The following is an 18,995-nucleotide window of genomic DNA, read 5'->3' as shown; positions in this document are numbered from 1 at the left end:
GTGCAGTTTTCATTAATGGAACAGAACTGTGTAGGTTTTAAAAAATCTGCTTCATCTTGTAAGCGTAATTTCATATTTTTCTCAACTTCAAGGGGAGATGATTCTGAACTTATTCTTACGTTGCTCATTAACGATAGGGATTGAGTACTCATTGATATGAAAATCTGTAAAAGTTAAAAAAAATTGAATGAAAACTGTAAATTGCATAAAGAAGCTGCATTTCACAATACTTTGAAATTCAGTAAAAGATCATAATAGATTTATTGCTCCGATATTCATCATTTTTAATAGGGTTCGAGTAATACTGATATAAAAACACTGTGTGAAATCTTTTAAACAAGTGAAAATTGTTTATTTTGTCAAATTTTATAGAAAAAAAGTGGACTTATTGTCCCAATGTTTCTCATTTTAAATGAGGTAAAAATGCTCACCTGTGCAAGTTTGGGAACAATCGGATAAAAATTTTGGACTTCAAACAACAATTTCAAAATTTCTCAAATTCTAACTATGGACGTAATGGTCGGATAATGTTAAAGGGCCTATACCACCTGGTTAGTAATACGTGTCGCGGTTTGCGCTCTATATGTGGTTCTTAAAAAAAACTCCGAGGAGTGCTTGACTCTAGGGAAACGGGTTGCTGGGACACAGCTCCTCCTTGATAAGCGGCTGATTCCTTTATCGCAACCCATTGTTACAATCAATAATACGTGTCGCGCTTCGCGCTCTATATGTGGTAGGGATAGTACTTAGGGCCTGTGATAGACAACCATAAAAATACATGGATAATAGATGTGTTGTTTGCATTTATTTGTTAATACAAAAAACACGTGTATTTTTTAAAAGATATTTAAGTGATGTTAAAAATTTTAATTAACGTTGTCATCACGCGGCATCCATTAATTTTAATAAAAATGTCCAATTGTAGTAAAATGGATTTTAAAATGTCTACATAAAATAAAGCTTTATTATATTTATTAACCTGACAGAAAAAAATTGTCAGCCGCCGAACTGTTCCGTTCGTGCCGAAAACCGGGATTGAACCGGGGGCCTTTAGAAGATTGTTGCGTAAACAACTTCAGTCTAACGCTCTCCCAACTGAGCTATTCCGGCTGACATCATTAATGTACTGCTATTTGGTGAAGTTGTGTATAGCGATCGTTATTATATGTCTATTAATAAACTAATACATTGTGCGTTTTCGTACCACTACGCCTTCCACTAAACTTGCTTGCGCGATAGGTCATCAAATATCGTACTACATTGATTCTCCACCAAATAAGCAATTTAGAAAAAACACAAAATTAATATATTTTGATCATGTTTTGTTTTTATACAAAACCAGAAAGTTTCGCGTATTTGCCCAATCCCTGTGATCTTTCCGCTGTGATCAGTTGTGGATCAGTTATTAATTAAAACAATTAGCTTTGCATTATTGGCAATAAATGTTGTAATAGATGTAATAGGCACAAATGTAGTACTTATTTACACTAATTAACACAAAAAATCACCACTATGCAAGATATTCTTAAAACAAAAATATATACATTGATCCGTAAAATAACTTCTCCTCCCATAAGCGAAACAAAAATGTATTACATACTAGTCGCCGCTCACCAGAGCGACGCCAATGATGATACGAATGGATTCTATGAAAATACATTGTGACGTCATTATTAAGTAACTACGGCCTTATTTCGTTTTCATGTTCTTATCATTTTCAATTCTCTTTTCAGCAATGAAAGTCAGTTTGGGCAGGCCGGTGAAGGTAAATAACGTTCTTACCACTCTAAACATAACGCTTATTGCAAATAGAAATCTTAAGAAGATGGAGGCTCGTGCTGGGGAGGCCATCAAGGTTACAATACACTAAATACTTTTGGTGTTCAATGCTATACCCTCTAAAAACAAAATCTTCATTTATTTGAAGACACAATTCTCTGTACGGGCACTTGCCATGACTTTATTTTTGAATATTTCTGTGTTCATGTGGTAGGTAAAACATTGTTGTATACTACAAATTCCCTGTATTGCTTTTAGGTTGGAGACTACATAAGACTTTGACAGTTGGCGGGAAACCATCATCAACTGGAGAGATGCCGGTAAAAAGATGGCCATAAAACAGTGACCGCTGATTCGCATTGAGTTCTTTCTTACATATTGGATGACCTATGTTTTTTATTGTTTAAATCATTGCGGCTTGGAATGCTCTTTAAGAAAAGGTATGGTTATGGGGGTGTCTACGCGCAAAAGTTTGACTTTATTTTTTGTTAAAGTTATTGCTTTTACATTGAATTTGTGCAGGAAATGTTTTGGTATGTTGTGACCTAAACAAACTTATGATAAAAATGAAATATCATCTGCAAGTGCAAAATATGACTGGGAAAGCAGATTTTTGGTCATTTCTTAGCAAAAGAGAAGAAAATAAGTGCATTAAATGCATGAATTCAGATTATTTGACCTGGAATAGTTGTTTTTCAAGTTGACCCCCCCACCCTTATATAGTGGAATAAGGGCTAAATTGCTTTCCGACTTAAATTCAACCGCATATTGGTTGACCGTGTCGCGTTAATGTGTTACATGAAGTTAGAATTCAACGCCAGGGACTCCGTGATCGATTAACGCAACTAAAGCTTTTGCGAAAAGCATGAACATTCAAACAGAGCCCCATTTCACCGACATGGAATGGCAGGCATTTTTACAGTATAGACAGTGCAGCAGATGCTTATCTGAGCCAGCCTTCATATTTAGTACAATCATGAATTTAGCAAGCTTTATCACTTCATATTATTCATAAAAGTACACTTAAAATACATAAATGCATGTTTTTGTTTCATTTTTTTTTCTTTTTCTTTGGGTATTTTGACTTTTTCAGGTAGAGGAATGTCTGCGACTAAGTCAAGGGCCACTGGATAAGGGTTGTTGATGGCAAAACAGGTAATAATATCATTTTGTTATCATGTACACAAGAAAATAAGCATATGTATGATGCCTTAGGTGTGAAAGACTGTCATAATCAGGTTTGTGGTCACTCACACCCTTGCCGTCATGTAATTCTCCTCGCAGTTTGTATTGATAGTTCCGCGTCCTGACATGTAAAGCTCGTGCTTTGTTGGCAGTTGAAGTTGGCACTTAACAGGTTTATCCTTGTTCCTGAGCATGTATGCAGTACAGCTGAGTTGATTTGCTACTTGTAACCCTACAATTAGCTTGTTTTGGTATTGTTTTCTCACAATATGCTTATATTCATGGTTCCGGCTTAAAAGGGTGTCGCGCTTTACTTAAACATAGGATTGTTATAGCAAGTGTCCCCTTCATCATTTACCTTAGAGGGATCTTTTTGACAAAATTTGGCACTTTCAGCAACTTGTTTTGTTTTTTATTTGGTACATGCTTCTCTCATTCAGTGATTTAATGACAGTATTGTCCTTATTTGTTTTTCTTTGCATAGAAAGGTGACATGAATCATTGATATTTGTTGTGTTGAGAATTCTGCAGGAAGCTGTGTCCCCAAAAGAAGTACTTGAAACCCCTTTCAGGACACTGCTTTGATCTGAACTGCCTTTCTACCCCTGTTACTACATGGAACATCATTGCTAAGCTTATAATGCTTGCCTACATATGTGTATTTTGTTCAATTTAACTTTTCCTTCCAGCTTAAACCCCCCACCCCCCACCCCCCCCCCCCCCCACACACACACAAATGAGCATTGTATTCTTTCGCTTGGTTACAAACACCCATTTGGACCAGATTGCCACCATAAAAATAGCCTAAAGTACTTATTTTGTGTCCAAAATATGAAAATTTGTATTGTCTTGAACCTCAAAATGAGAGCTCCATGGCAATGCATATTGACCATCTGCTGCAGTTAAAAGGCACCCATGACATTATATGCTAGAATATTTCATTGGCGGCTGGTAAATAAATGGGCACCGATCGACAAGGCGCTTTCAAGATTTTACACTTTTATTGGTGTGAAATAACAAGTTATTGGAAGCTTATTGATTTCTACACTTCAAAGTATCTTTGATCTCTCATTTTGACTAATTAGTTTATTGTCTTGAATGAAATTGGATTGTTTTTGCTTTGAAATTGGCATTTTTGGGATGATTAAAAAAACACACAAAAAAGACATTATCAAAATTGCTTAGAGTGAAAATATCTAACAAATTCATTCTTTCCCCACCACACATTAGCCCCACTTGCATGTCTATTTGGTTTGTTTTGGTATTTTATTGCAGATATTGAACACAACAGCTTTAAATCTTAAAGGGGCAGTTAAGCTTTAACAGGCCTAATATCGCCTTCTTCGGACTGAAAACACTCGCGTGTGAAAATATGATACAGAATGGCCAAATGGACAGCTAATCCAGCCAAACTTAATATATTGGTGCAATATGGATGGGAAGATAATAATATGAAAGAAAAACACATTTCAGTCAAAATAAATTTCTCTTATAAACAAACTTATGATAAAATTGAAATATCATCTGCAAGTGCAAAATATGACTGGGAAAGCAGATTTTTGGTCATTTCTTAGCAAAAGAGAAGAAAATAAGTGCATTAAATGCATGAATTCAGATTATTTGACCTGGAATAGTTGTTTTTCAAGTTGACCCCCCACCCTTATATAGTGGAATAAGGGCTAAATTGCTTTCCGACTTAAATTCAACCGCATATTGGTTGACCGTGTCGCGTTAATGTGTTACATGAAGTTAGAATTCAACGCCAGGGACTCCGTGATCGATTAACGCAACTAAAGCTTTTGCGAAAAGCATGAACATTCAAACAGAGCCCCATTTCACCGACATGGAATGGCAGGCATTTTTACAGTATAGACAGTGCAGCAGATGCTTATCTGAGCCAGCCTTCATATTTAGTACAATCATGAATTTAGCAAGCTTTATCACTTCATATTATTCATAAAAGTACACTTAAAATACATAAATGCATGTTTTTGTTTCATTTTTTTTCTTTTTCTTTTGGGTATTTTGACTTTTTCAGGTAGAGGAATGTCTGCGACTAAGTCAAGGGCCACTGGATAAGGGTTGTTGATGGCAAAACAGGTAATAATATCATTTTGTTATCATGTACACAAGAAAATAAGCATATGTATGATGCCTTAGGTGTGAAAGACTGTCATAATCAGGTTTGTGGTCACTCACACCCTTGCCGTCATGTAATTCTCCTCGCAGTTTGTATTGATAGTTCCGCGTCCTGACATGTAAAGCTCGTGCTTTGTTGGCAGTTGAAGTTGGCACTTAACAGGTTTATCCTTGTTCCTGAGCATGTATGCAGTACAGCTGAGTTGATTTGCTACTTGTAACCCTACAATTAGCTTGTTTTTGGTATTGTTTTCTCACAATATGCTTATATTCATGGTTCCGGCTTAAAAGGGTGTCGCGCTTTACTTAAACATAGGATTGTTATAGCAAGTGTCCCCTTCATCATTTACCTTAGAGGGATCTTTTTGACGAAATTTGGCACTTTCAGCAACTTGTTTTGTTTTTTATTTGGTACATGCTTCTCTCATTCAGTGATTTAATGACAGTATTGTCCTTATTCGTTTTTCTTTGCATAGAAAGGTGACATGAAACATTGCTATTTGTTGTGTTGAGAATTCTGCAGGAAGCTGTGTCCCCAAAAGAAGTACTAGAAACCCCTTTCAGGATCTGAACTGCCTTTCTACCCCTGTTACTACATGGAACATCATTGCTAAGCTTATAATGCTTGCCTACATATGTGTATTTTGTTCAATTTAACTTTTCCTTCCAGCTTAACCCCCCCCCCCACCCCCACCCACAAATGAGCATTGTATTCATTCGCTTGGTTACAAACTCCCATTTGGACCAGATTGCCACCATAAAAATAGCCTAAAGTACTTATTTTGTGTCCAAAATATGAAAATTTGTATTGTCTTGAACCTCTAAATGAGAGCTCATGGCAATGCATATTGACCATCTGCTGCAGTTAAAAGGCACCCATGACATTATATGCTAGAATATTTCATTGGCGGCTGGTAAATAAATGGGCACCGATCGACAAGGCGCTTTCAAGATTTTACACTTTTATTGGTGTGAAATAACAAGTTATTGGAAGCTTATTGATTTCTACACTTCAAAGTATCTTTGATCTCTCATTTTGACTAATTAGGTTATTGTCTTGAATGAAATTGGATTGTTTTTGCTTTGAAATTGGCATTTTTGGGATGATTAAAAAAAAACACACAAAAAAGACATTATCAAAATTGCATAGAGTGAAAATATCTAACAAATTCATTCTTTCCCCACCACACATTAGCCCCACTTGCATGTCTATTTGGTTTGTTTTGGTATTTTATTGCAGATATTGAACCCAACAGCTTTGAATCTTAAAGGGGCAGTTAAGCTTTAACAGGCCTAATATCGCCTTGTTCGGACTGAAAACACCCGCGTGTGAAAATATGATACCGAATGGCCAAATGGACAGCTAATCTAGCCAAACTTAATATATTGGTGCAATATGGATGGGAAGATAATAATATGAAAGAAAAACACATTTCAGTCAAAATAAATTTCTCTTATAAACTAACTTATGATAAAAATGAAATATCATCTGCAAGTGCAAAATATGACTGGGAAAGCAGATTTTTGGTCATTTCTTAGCAAAAGGGAAGAAAATAAGTGCATTAAATGCATGAATTCAGATTATTTGACCTGGAATAGTTGTTTTTCAAGTTGACCCCCCCACCTTTATATAGTGGAATAAGGGCTAAATTGCTTTCCGACTTAAATTCAACCGCATATTGGTTGACCGTGTCGCGTTAATGTGTTACATGAAGTTAGAATTCAACGCCAGGGACTCCGTGATCGAGTAACGCAACTAAAGCTTTTGCGAAAAGCATGAACATTCAAACAGAGCCCCATTTCACCGACATGGAATGGCAGGCATTTTTACAGTATGGACAGTGCAGCAGATGCTTAACTGAGCCAGCCTTCATATTTAGTACAATCATGAATTTAGCAAGCTTTATCACTTTATATTATTCATAAAAGTACACTTAAAATACATAAATGCATGTTTTTGTTTCATTTTTTTATCTTTTTCTATTGGGTATTTTGACTTTTTCAGGAAGAGGAATGTCTGCGACTAAGTCAAGGGCCACTGGATAAGGGTTGTTGATGGCAAAACAGGTAATAATATCATTTTGTTATCATGTACACAAGCAAATAAGCATATGCATGATGCTTTAGGTGTGAAAGACTGTCATAATCCGGTTTGTGGTCACTCACACCCTTGCCGTCATGTAATTCTCCTCGAGTTTGTATTGATAGTTCCGCGTCCTGACATGTAAAGCTCGTGCTTTGTTGGCAGCTGAAGTTGGCACTTCACAGGTTTATCCTTGTTCCTGAGCATGTATGCAGTACAGCTGAGTTGATTTGCTACTTGTAACCCTACAATTAGCTTGTTTTTGGTATTGTTTTCTCACAATATGCTTATATTCATGGTTCTGGCTTAAAAGGGTGTCGCGCCTTACTTAAACATAGGATTGTTATAGCAAGTGTCCCCTTCATCATTTACCTTAGAGGGATCTTTTTGACGAAATTTGGCACTTTCAGCAACTTGTTTTGTTTTTTATTTGGTACATGCTTCTCTCATTCAGTGATTTAATGACAGTATTGTCCTTATTCGTTTTTCTTTGCATAGAAAGGTGACATGAAACATTGCTATTTGTTGTGTTGAGAATTCTGCAGGAAGCTGTGTCCCCAAAAGAAGTACTAGAAACCCCTTTCAGGATCTGAACTGCCTTTCTACCCCTGTTACTACATGGAACATCATTGCTAAGCTTATAATGCTTGCCTACATATGTGTATTTTGTTCAATTTAACTTTTCCTTCCAGCTTAACCCCCCCCCCCCCACCCCCACCCACAAATGAGCATTGTATTCATTCGCTTGGTTACAAACTCCCATTTGGACCAGATTGCCACCATAAAAATAGCCTAAAGTACTTATTTTGTGTCCAAAATATGAAAATTTGTATTGTCTTGAACCTCTAAATGAGAGCTGGCAATGCTATTGACCATCTGCTGCAGTTAAAAGGCACCCATGACATTATATGCTAGAATATTTCATTGGCGGCTGGTAAATAAATGGGCACCGATCGACAAGGCGCTTTCAAGATTTTACACTTTTATTGGTGTGAAATAACAAGTTATTGGAAGCTTATTGATTTCTACACTTCAAAGTATCTTTGATCTCTCATTTTGACTAATTAGGTTATTGTCTTGAATGAAATTGGATTGTTTTTGCTTTGAAATTGGCATTTTTGGGATGATTAAAAAAAAAAACACAAAAAAGACATTATCAAAATTGCATAGAGTGAAAATATCTAACAAATTCATTCTTTCCCCACCACACATTAGCCCCACTTGCATGTCTATTTGGTTTGTTTTGGTATTTTATTGCAGATATTGAACCCAACAGCTTTGAATCTTAAAGGGGCAGTTAAGCTTTAACAGGCCTAATATCGCCTTGTTCGGACTGAAAACACCCGCGTGTGAAAATATGATACCGAATGGCCAAATGGACAGCTAATCTAGCCAAACTTAATATATTGGTGCAATATGGATGGGAAGATAATAATATGAAAGAAAAACACATTTCAGTCAAAATAAATTTCTCTTATAAACTAACTTATGATAAAAATGAAATATCATCTGCAAGTGCAAAATATGACTGGGAAAGCAGATTTTTGGTCATTTCTTAGCAAAAGGGAAGAAAATAAGTGCATTAAATGCATGAATTCAGATTATTTGACCTGGAATAGTTGTTTTTCAAGTTGACCCCCCACCTTTATATAGTGGAATAAGGGCTAAATTGCTTTCCGACTTAAATTCAACCGCATATTGGTTGACCGTGTCGCGTTAATGTGTTACATGAAGTTAGAATTCAACGCCAGGGACTCCGTGATCGAGTAACGCAACTAAAGCTTTTGCGAAAAGCATGAACATTCAAACAGAGCCCCATTTCACCGACATGGAATGGCAGGCATTTTTACAGTATGGACAGTGCAGCAGATGCTTAACTGAGCCAGCCTTCATATTTAGTACAATCATGAATTTAGCAAGCTTTATCACTTTATATTATTCATAAAAGTACACTTAAAATACATAAATGCATGTTTTTGTTTCATTTTTTTATCTTTTTCTATTGGGTATTTTGACTTTTTCAGGAAGAGGAATGTCTGCGACTAAGTCAAGGGCCACTGGATAAGGGTTGTTGATGGCAAAACAGGTAATAATATCATTTTGTTATCATGTACACAAGCAAATAAGCATATGCATGATGCTTTAGGTGTGAAAGACTGTCATAATCCGGTTTGTGGTCACTCACACCCTTGCCGTCATGTAATTCTCCTCGAGTTTGTATTGATAGTTCCGCGCCCTGACATGTAAAGCTCGTGCTTTGTTGGCAGCTGAAGTTGGCACTTCACAGGTTTATCCTTGTTCCTGAGCATGTATGCAGTACAGCTGAGTTGATTTGCTACTTGTAACCCTACAATTAGCTTGTTTTTGGTATTGTTTTCTCACAATATGCTTATATTCATGGTTCTGGCTTAAAAGGGTGTCGCGCCTTACTTAAACATAGGATTGTTATAGCAAGTGTCCCCTTCATCATTTACCTTAGAGGGATCTTTTTGACGAAATTTGGCACTTTCAGCAACTTGTTTTGTTTTTTATTTGGTACATGCTTCTCTCATTCAGTGATTTAATGACAGTATTGTCCTTATTCGTTTTTCTTTGCATAGAAAGGTGACATGAAACATTGCTATTTGTTGTGTTGAGAATTCTGCAGGAAGCTGTGTCCCCAAAAGAAGTACTAGAAACCCCTTTCAGGATCTGAACTGCCTTTCTACCCCTGTTACTACATGGAACATCATTGCTAAGCTTATAATGCTTGCCTACATATGTGTATTTTGTTCAATTTAACTTTTCCTTCCAGCTTAACCCCCCCCCCCCCCACCCCCACCCACAAATGAGCATTGTATTCATTCGCTTGGTTACAAACTCCCATTTGGACCAGATTGCCACCATAAAAATAGCCTAAAGTACTTATTTTGTGTCCAAAATATGAAAATTTGTATTGTCTTGAACCTCTAAATGAGAGCTGGCAATGCTATTGACCATCTGCTGCAGTTAAAAGGCACCCATGACATTATATGCTAGAATATTTCATTGGCGGCTGGTAAATAAATGGGCACCGATCGACAAGGCGCTTTCAAGATTTTACACTTTTATTGGTGTGAAATAACAAGTTATTGGAAGCTTATTGATTTCTACACTTCAAAGTATCTTTGATCTCTCATTTTGACTAATTAGGTTATTGTCTTGAATGAAATTGGATTGTTTTTGCTTTGAAATTGGCATTTTTGGGATGATTAAAAAAAAAAACACAAAAAAGACATTATCAAAATTGCATAGAGTGAAAATATCTAACAAATTCATTCTTTCCCCACCACACATTAGCCCCACTTGCATGTCTATTTGGTTTGTTTTGGTATTTTATTGCAGATATTGAACCCAACAGCTTTGAATCTTAAAGGGGCAGTTAAGCTTTAACAGGCCTAATATCGCCTTGTTCGGACTGAAAACACCCGCGTGTGAAAATATGATACCGAATGGCCAAATGGACAGCTAATCTAGCCAAACTTAATATATTGGTGCAATATGGATGGGAAGATAATAATATGAAAGAAAAACACATTTCAGTCAAAATAAATTTCTCTTATAAACTAACTTATGATAAAAATGAAATATCATCTGCAAGTGCAAAATATGACTGGGAAAGCAGATTTTTGGTCATTTCTTAGCAAAAGGGAAGAAAATAAGTGCATTAAATGCATGAATTCAGATTATTTGACCTGGAATAGTTGTTTTTCAAGTTGACCCCCCACCTTTATATAGTGGAATAAGGGCTAAATTGCTTTCCGACTTAAATTCAACCGCATATTGGTTGACCGTGTCGCGTTAATGTGTTACATGAAGTTAGAATTCAACGCCAGGGACTCCGTGATCGAGTAACGCAACTAAAGCTTTTGCGAAAAGCATGAACATTCAAACAGAGCCCCATTTCACCGACATGGAATGGCAGGCATTTTTACAGTATGGACAGTGCAGCAGATGCTTAACTGAGCCAGCCTTCATATTTAGTACAATCATGAATTTAGCAAGCTTTATCACTTTATATTATTCATAAAAGTACACTTAAAATACATAAATGCATGTTTTTGTTTCATTTTTTTATCTTTTTCTATTGGGTATTTTGACTTTTTCAGGAAGAGGAATGTCTGCGACTAAGTCAAGGGCCACTGGATAAGGGTTGTTGATGGCAAAACAGGTAATAATATCATTTTGTTATCATGTACACAAGCAAATAAGCATATGCATGATGCTTTAGGTGTGAAAGACTGTCATAATCCGGTTTGTGGTCACTCACACCCTTGCCGTCATGTAATTCTCCTCGAGTTTGTATTGATAGTTCCGCGTCCCTGACATGTAAAGCTCGTGCTTTGTTGGCAGCTGAAGTTGGCACTTCACAGGTTTATCCTTGTTCCTGAGCATGTATGCAGTACAGCTGAGTTGATTTGCTACTTGTAACCCTACAATTAGCTTGTTTTTGGTATTGTTTTCTCACAATATGCTTATATTCATGGTTCTGGCTTAAAAGGGTGTCGCGCCTTACTTAAACATAGGATTGTTATAGCAAGTGTCCCCTTCATCATTTACCTTAGAGGGATCTTTTTGACGAAATTTGGCACTTTCAGCAACTTGTTTTGTTTTTTATTTGGTACATGCTTCTCTCATTCAGTGATTTAATGACAGTATTGTCCTTATTCGTTTTTCTTTGCATAGAAAGGTGACATGAAACATTGCTATTTGTTGTGTTGAGAATTCTGCAGGAAGCTGTGTCCCCAAAAGAAGTACTAGAAACCCCTTTCAGGATCTGAACTGCCTTTCTACCCCTGTTACTACATGGAACATCATTGCTAAGCTTATAATGCTTGCCTACATATGTGTATTTTGTTCAATTTAACTTTTCCTTCCAGCTTAACCCCCCCCCCCCACCCCCACCCACAAATGAGCATTGTATTCATTCGCTTGGTTACAAACTCCCATTTGGACCAGATTGCCACCATAAAAATAGCCTAAAGTACTTATTTTGTGTCCAAAATATGAAAATTTGTATTGTCTTGAACCTCTAAATGAGAGCTGGCAATGCTATTGACCATCTGCTGCAGTTAAAAGGCACCCATGACATTATATGCTAGAATATTTCATTGGCGGCTGGTAAATAAATGGGCACCGATCGACAAGGCGCTTTCAAGATTTTACACTTTTATTGGTGTGAAATAACAAGTTATTGGAAGCTTATTGATTTCTACACTTCAAAGTATCTTTGATCTCTCATTTTGACTAATTAGGTTATTGTCTTGAATGAAATTGGATTGTTTTTGCTTTGAAATTGGCATTTTTGGGATGATTAAAAAAAAAACACAAAAAAGACATTATCAAAATTGCATAGAGTGAAAATATCTAACAAATTCATTCTTTCCCCACCACACATTAGCCCCACTTGCATGTCTATTTGGTTTGTTTTGGTATTTTATTGCAGATATTGAACCCAACAGCTTTGAATCTTAAAGGGGCAGTTAAGCTTTAACAGGCCTAATATCGCCTTGTTCGGACTGAAAACACCCGCGTGTGAAAATATGATACCGAATGGCCAAATGGACAGCTAATCTAGCCAAACTTAATATATTGGTGCAATATGGATGGGAAGATAATAATATGAAAGAAAAACACATTTCAGTCAAAATAAATTTCTCTTATAAACTAACTTATGATAAAAATGAAATATCATCTGCAAGTGCAAAATATGACTGGGAAAGCAGATTTTTGGTCATTTCTTAGCAAAAGGGAAGAAAATAAGTGCATTAAATGCATGAATTCAGATTATTTGACCTGGAATAGTTGTTTTTCAAGTTGACCCCCCCACCTTTATATAGTGGAATAAGGGCTAAATTGCTTTCCGACTTAAATTCAACCGCATATTGGTTGACCGTGTCGCGTTAATGTGTTACATGAAGTTAGAATTCAACGCCAGGGACTCCGTGATCGAGTAACGCAACTAAAGCTTTTGCGAAAAGCATGAACATTCAAACAGAGCCCCATTTCACCGACATGGAATGGCAGGCATTTTTACAGTATGGACAGTGCAGCAGATGCTTAACTGAGCCAGCCTTCATATTTAGTACAATCATGAATTTAGCAAGCTTTATCACTTTATATTATTCATAAAAGTACACTTAAAATACATAAATGCATGTTTTTGTTTCATTTTTTTATCTTTTTCTATTGGGTATTTTGACTTTTTCAGGAAGAGGAATGTCTGCGACTAAGTCAAGGGCCACTGGATAAGGGTTGTTGATGGCAAAACAGGTAATAATATCATTTTGTTATCATGTACACAAGCAAATAAGCATATGCATGATGCTTTAGGTGTGAAAGACTGTCATAATCCGGTTTGTGGTCACTCACACCCTTGCCGTCATGTAATTCTCCTCGAGTTTGTATTGATAGTTCCGCGTCCTGACATGTAAAGCTCGTGCTTTGTTGGCAGCTGAAGTTGGCACTTCACAGGTTTATCCTTGTTCCTGAGCATGTATGCAGTACAGCTGAGTTGATTTGCTACTTGTAACCCTACAATTAGCTTGTTTTTGGTATTGTTTTCTCACAATATGCTTATATTCATGGTTCTGGCTTAAAAGGGTGTCGCGCCTTACTTAAACATAGGATTGTTATAGCAAGTGTCCCCTTCATCATTTACCTTAGAGGGATCTTTTTGACGAAATTTGGCACTTTCAGCAACTTGTTTTGTTTTTTATTTGGTACATGCTTCTCTCATTCAGTGATTTAATGACAGTATTGTCCTTATTCGTTTTTCTTTGCATAGAAAGGTGACATGAAACATTGCTATTTGTTGTGTTGAGAATTCTGCAGGAAGCTGTGTCCCCAAAAGAAGTACTAGAAACCCCTTTCAGGATCTGAACTGCCTTTCTACCCCTGTTACTACATGGAACATCATTGCTAAGCTTATAATGCTTGCCTACATATGTGTATTTTTTTCAATTTAACTTTTCCTTCCAGCTTAACCCCCCCCCCCCCCACCCCCACCCACAAATGAGCATTGTATTCATTCGCTTGGTTACAAACTCCCATTTGGACCAGATTGCCACCATAAAAATAGCCTAAAGTACTTATTTTGTGTCCAAAATATGAAAATTTGTATTGTCTTGAACCTCTAAATGAGAGCTGGCAATGCTATTGACCATCTGCTGCAGTTAAAAGGCACCCATGACATTATATGCTAGAATATTTCATTGGCGGCTGGTAAATAAATGGGCACCGATCGACAAGGCGCTTTCAAGATTTTACACTTTTATTGGTGTGAAATAACAAGTTATTGGAAGCTTATTGATTTCTACACTTCAAAGTATCTTTGATCTCTCATTTTGACTAATTAGGTTATTGTCTTGAATGAAATTGGATTGTTTTTGCTTTGAAATTGGCATTTTTGGGATGATTAAAAAAAAAACACAAAAAAGACATTATCAAAATTGCATAGAGTGAAAATATCTAACAAATTCATTCTTTCCCCACCACACATTAGCCCCACTTGCATGTCTATTTGGTTTGTTTTGGTATTTTATTGCAGATATTGAACCCAACAGCTTTGAATCTTAAAGGGGCAGTTAAGCTTTAACAGGCCTAATATCGCCTTGTTCGGACTGAAAACACCCGCGTGTGAAAATATGATACCGAATGGCCAAATGGACAGCTAATCTAGCCAAACTTAATATATTGGTGCAATATGGATGGGAAGATAATAATATGAAAGAAAAACACATTTCAGTCAAAATAAATTTCTCTTATAAAAAAACTAACTTATGATAAAAATGAAATATCATCTGCAAGTGAAAAATATGACTGGGAAAGCAGATTTTTGGTCATTTCTTAGCAAAAGGGAAGAAAATAAGTGCATTAAATGCATGAATTCAGATTATTTGACCTGGAATAGTTGTTTTTCAAGTTGACCCCCCACCTTTATATAGTGGAATAAGGGCTAAATTGCTTTCCGACTTAAATTCAACCGCATATTGGTTGACCGTGTCGCGTTAATGTGTTACATGAAGTTAGAATTCAACGCCAGGGACTCCGTGATCGAGTAACGCAACTAAAGCTTTTGCGAAAAGCATGAACATTCAAACAGAGCCCCATTTCACCGACATGGAATGGCAGGCATTTTTACAGTATGGACAGTGCAGCAGATGCTTAACTGAGCCAGCCTTCATATTTAGTACAATCATGAATTTAGCAAGCTTTATCACTTTATATTATTCATAAAAGTACACTTAAAATACATAAATGCATGTTTTTGTTTCATTTTTTTATCTTTTTCTATTGGGTATTTTGACTTTTTCAGGAAGAGGAATGTCTGCGACTAAGTCAAGGGCCACTGGATAAGGGTTGTTGATGGCAAAACAGGTAATAATATCATTTTGTTATCATGTACACAAGCAAATAAGCATATGCATGATGCTTTAGGTGTGAAAGACTGTCATAATCCGGTTTGTGGTCACTCACACCCTTGCCGTCATGTAATTCTCCTCGAGTTTGTATTGATAGTTCCGCGTCCTGACATGTAAAGCTCGTGCTTTGTTGGCAGCTGAAGTTGGCACTTCACAGGTTTATCCTTGTTCCTGAGCATGTATGCAGTACAGCTGAGTTGATTTGCTACTTGTAACCCTACAATTAGCTTGTTTTTGGTATTGTTTTCTCACAATATGCTTATATTCATGGTTCTGGCTTAAAAGGGTGTCGCGCCTTACTTAAACATAGGATTGTTATAGCAAGTGTCCCCTTCATCATTTACCTTAGAGGGATCTTTTTGACGAAATTTGGCACTTTCAGCAACTTGTTTTGTTTTTTATTTGGTACATGCTTCTCTCATTCAGTGATTTAATGACAGTATTGTCCTTATTCGTTTTTCTTTGCATAGAAAGGTGACATGAAACATTGCTATTTGTTGTGTTGAGAATTCTGCAGGAAGCTGTGTCCCCAAAAGAAGTACTAGAAACCCCTTTCAGGACACTGCCTTGATCTGAACTGCCTTTCTACCCCTGTTACTACATGGAACATCATTGCTAAGCTTATAATGCTTGCCTACATATGTGTTTTTTGTTCAATTTAACTTTTCCTTCCAGCTTAACCCCCCCCCCCCCCCAACAAATGAGCATTGTATTCTTTCGCTTGGTTACAAACTCCCATTTGGACCAGATTGCCACCATAAAAATAGCCTAAAGTACTTATTTTGTGTCCAAAATATGAAAATTTGTATTGTCTTGAACCTCTAAATGAGAGCTGGCAATGCATTTTGACCATCTGCTGCAGTTAAAAGGCACCCATGACATTACATGCTAGAATATTTCATTGGCGGCTGGTAAATAAATGGGCACCGATCGACAAGGCGCTTTCAAGATTTTACACTTTTATTGGTGTGAAATAACAAGTTATTGGAAGCTTATTGATTTCTACACTTCAAAGTATCTTTGATCTCTCATTTTGACTAATTAGTTTATTGTCTTGGATGAAATTGGATTGTTTTTGCTTTGAAATTGGCATTTTTGGGATGATTAAAAAAAAACACACAAAAAAGACATTATCAAAATTGCTTAGAGTGAAAATATCTAACAAATTCATTCTTTCCCCACCACACATCAGCCCCACTTGCATGTCTTTTTGGTTTGTTTTGGTATTTTATTGCAGATATTGAACACAACAGCTTTAAATCTTAAAGGGGCAGTTAAGCTTTAACAGGCCTAATATCGCCTTCTTCGGACTGAAAACACCCGCGTGTGAAAATATGATACAGAATGGCCAAATGGACAGCTAATCCAGCCAAACTTAATATATTGGTGCAATATGGATGGGATGATAATAATATGAAAGAAAAACACATTTCAGTAAAAATAAATTTCTCTTATAGGTTACAATACACTAAATACTTTTGGTGTTCAATGCTATACCCTCTAAAAACAAAATCTTCATTTATTTGAAGACACAATTCTCTGTACGGGCACTTGCCATGACTTTATTTTTGAATATTTCTGTGTTCATGTGGTAGGGAAAACATTGTTGTATACTACAAATTCCCTGTTTTGCTTTTAGGTTGGAGACTACATAAGACTTTGACAGTTGGCGGGAAACCATCATCAACTGGAGAGATGCCGGTAAAAAGATGGCCATAAAACAGTGACCGCTGATTCGCATTGAGTTCTTTCTTACATATTGGATGACCTATGTTTTTTATTGTTTAAATCATTGCGGCTTGGAATGCTCTTTAAGAAAAGGTATGGTTATGGGGGTGTCTACGCGCAAAAGTTTGACTTTATTTTTTGTTAAAGTTATTGATTTTACATTGAATTTGTGCAGGAAATCTTTTGGTATGTTGTGACCTCAAAGCAGTTACTTCCCTTGGGCATTCGCCCGGTCATCTAGTATAAGGGAGACCACTGCGTAGGAGATTGCTCATTTTTATCAACTAAAAGGATCGAAGCAGTAAACCAAAAGTACAATAAAAAACAACAACTACAGCTGGTATTCTTCTTTTCTCATGTAAACATTTTCAGTGACATGAATGAATTGAGATAAAATAAACGACGTTCCAAGGGTCCCTACAACCGAAAGAGGGTGTTTACGTCACAATATAGTTACGTTTGCAAATCCTATTAAATTTATTGTTTAACCTTTAACTGAAGTAAAAAATAAAATAAGCATTTTGTATGTAGGGACCCCCATAATCATAATTTTATATAAATATTAAGTTTAATACATATAGAAACAAAAAGTATGTAAAATGACATATATTGAAGAGCTTGGCAAATATCAAAATACTGTTTTTCAATGTGTTGTTCGGCTACATTTTAGTTGATTGTAACCTGTTATCACCCAGTTTCCCTGTGTTTAAACATTCTGGGTTGATTTTGCTCATTAAAGTCCCTGGAAGATCTCTTAAAAGGCAAACTTTAATATCTTTTTTTTTTGTTTCAAACATAATTGTTTGGTTAGTAAAGGCATTCAATGCATTTTTTCAAAATACCAAAAACATGTGAAAAAATGGACAGCAAATCGCTATAAAATCTGTGTAATTATCCACAAAGACTTCCTAAATCATTTTTTTATAAATGCTATACATGAATCGACCTGCCATGTTCCTAACTTGCATATATATCACGAGCTTTGTCGAAAACATGTCATGCCCGCTTGGCATTTGTGCATAAAAACTGCTTTAACATATGCAAGGATACCTTACCGTATCAGCGCTTTGCGTTTTGCTTCTGCCGATTCCGTATTAGATTCTGTTGATGCAGCGTTGTTACGAGCGTTCGTCACCAGTAACACGTATTTAAATAAGTCAATGTTATCACCACGTATAATTGGATAAGATTTTTCAAAATCGAGAAAACTTTGACTGTTGCGATCGCGGAAAACAACTTTTAATGAAAAGGAGACCAGATATCCAAGCGAATTTACAAAAAATAACATTTTGCGTTTGTTTAGAGGTAGTCGTAGTGTTGGTCGTTTTCAAAGGATGATCGAATGACTGAATTAATTAATTCATTCATTCATGAATGAGTGAGTGAGTGAATGAGTACATGAGTGAATGAGTGAGTACAGGAGTGAATGAGCGAGTGAGTGAAGGATTGAGTTTACGAGTGAGTTTAGGATTGAGTGAAAGGGCGAGTGAAGGAACGAACGAATATATGATTTGGACGGAAAATGACAGTACCGATACACGGATATATCTTTTGTTTGGTCACAAATTTGGAAAATAAGGCTTGTTACATGATGCGACATATGCCCCAACTGCAAACAATAATGGTTGCGAGGGATGACA

At 36.4% G+C, this 18,995-nt stretch overlaps 1 long non-coding RNA gene across 2 annotated transcripts; it reads left to right on the top strand.

Moving 5' to 3' along the window:
* Positions 1 to 2,040: 2,040 nt before the first annotated feature.
* Positions 2,041 to 17,555, top strand: LOC127831676 (uncharacterized). Of its 2 annotated transcripts, none has more exons than XR_008026452.1 (3): positions 2,041 to 2,099; positions 5,003 to 5,064; positions 17,267 to 17,555. It is a non-coding gene; the product is annotated as an uncharacterized LOC127831676 (long non-coding RNA). The 2 variants fall into 2 exon arrangements; XR_008026451.1 differs by lacking the exon at positions 5,003 to 5,064 and adding an exon at positions 2,873 to 2,934.
* Positions 17,556 to 18,995: the final 1,440 nt, after the last annotated feature.

This window comes from Dreissena polymorpha, chromosome 5 (assembly GCF_020536995.1).
Source record: "Dreissena polymorpha isolate Duluth1 chromosome 5, UMN_Dpol_1.0, whole genome shotgun sequence".
Classification (NCBI taxonomy): Eukaryota; Metazoa; Mollusca; class Bivalvia; order Myida; family Dreissenidae; genus Dreissena; species Dreissena polymorpha.
Note: the sequence above shows the minus strand (reverse complement) of the source record. Positions and strands in the feature narration are given on the sequence as shown.